The sequence below is a fragment of the Semicossyphus pulcher genome, unplaced genomic scaffold (genome assembly GCF_022749685.1).
Source record: "Semicossyphus pulcher isolate SPU_LCO1_2020_fin unplaced genomic scaffold, fSemPul1.0.p SCAF_20, whole genome shotgun sequence".
Lineage (NCBI taxonomy): Eukaryota > Metazoa > Chordata > Actinopteri > Labriformes > Labridae > Semicossyphus > Semicossyphus pulcher.
In genome coordinates, this window is record NW_027211694.1 from 14,628,390 (window position 1) to 14,630,120 (window position 1,731).

Consider the following 1,731-nt stretch of genomic DNA (forward strand, 5'->3'; position numbering starts at 1 on the left):
CCAAAAAAAATATGATTCTTGTTTTGCAGACTTTTTTTAACGATACATATTTGTGTCCATCATTTCCTTATCATGTTCAAACTCTTTTCAGCCTGATCGGGTAATACTCAGGTGAATTTGGGACCATAAAACCTTGTCTGTTTTTAGAATATAACATCTTGTGTCTTGACATCTATGTTGTTATTTAAATTTTGTATTTCAGGATTCAGGCTTTGCAGAAGATTTGTGTTTAAACTTCGTCAACATACACCGCTTACACATGAAACTGTCTTTAGGGCCTGTGTCCACTAACAGCGCTTTTTTTGTAGTTCAGTTTTCAGCGCAAAAACGCCCTCGGCCTTGTTTGTCACTGCACTCACAGGGCTCTAAATTTAAAACAGTATAACTTTTGGAACATTGCAGTGCTCGTCAATGTCACATCTCCCTCACCGTCCAATCAATACAAGAAGGGGCGGGACTTCAGATATCAACTTTGTCACAAACAATGGCGGGGACGCTAATCCTCTCGCCCTTTTCGAGGGTACAATTTTCTTGTGGTGGCTGTGGCCTGGTGGTAGAGTCCGTCGTCTCTCAATAGGAAGGTTGGGGGTTCGATCCCTGACTGCTACAGTCTCATGTCGAAGTGTCCTTGGGCAAGATACTGAACCCCAAATGTGATTGGCACTGAGGCCTCTGCCATCAGTGTGAAAGGGTGAATGTGACAGTGTAAAACCACAAGAGTGGTTGGAAGACTAGGAAAGCGCTATATAAGTACAGTCCATTTACCATTTGTCTAGAGCTGTGGCTAATGCCAGGACATGATTCCTTTACACTGTCTCTATGTTTTCTTTGCAAATGTTAAGCAAACAGAGCGATTTAAAACAGACTTAACAATCACCTCCGAGGGAAGTGGAAGTGCCACCAGACAACTTTCGTGACCTAGCAACAGTAAGCGCCGGTAAGAAGCGCTCTGAAATTGAGGTTGTGGCGCTTTTTGCGCCGTTAGTGGGCACAGGCCCTTATTTGCGTGCTCGGTCCAACCGTTGACTTAACAGTGATTTACAGCAGTCTTTAATGTTCAAGGCATCAAACGCAAGCAGTTGTCACTCATTGAATCGACAGAGGCACTTCATATTAACATTAATTATTTCAATTACAGCTCCATCAATTAGACAATGTAACAAATACAGAATATACAGAACATTTTTTCGCAACTCTACTTAAGCAATTTCACATGAGAGGGAATATCTGACTGAATATCATCATTATTGGATGCAGATAATCACAGCCATGACAGTTACACAAGCAACAAATAGCAGAACAAGTTACTTAACTGAAACTTTTGTTGCCAAGCAACCCAAAAATTCCCCTGCCCACTGTGTTTACAGGTTACCAGAGATCATCCACATTTATCTGTATGTTTTAATTTATCATCAACCATTAAAATAAGATAGATATTTGGAATTTTCTACTGATTTTTCATGGCTTAGATGATAGCGCTATAATTTAAAAATGGTAGTTGCTAGTTACTTTTGTGTCACTTTTTTTTATGAATGTCAGACCTGCTTATCTGTAATGGGACACTTTTTTTCTCACAAAGATGGAGCAGAAAGTGTGAGTTTCATCTGCAACCTCTCCCCCTCCGCGACTCTGTGTCGCACATCCCTCCATCCTCCGCTCCTTCTTTCTCTATTAGCGCGGGCACTCACCTGGCAGCAGCAGCGTTGGGCGCTAACACGGAAACATGACCAA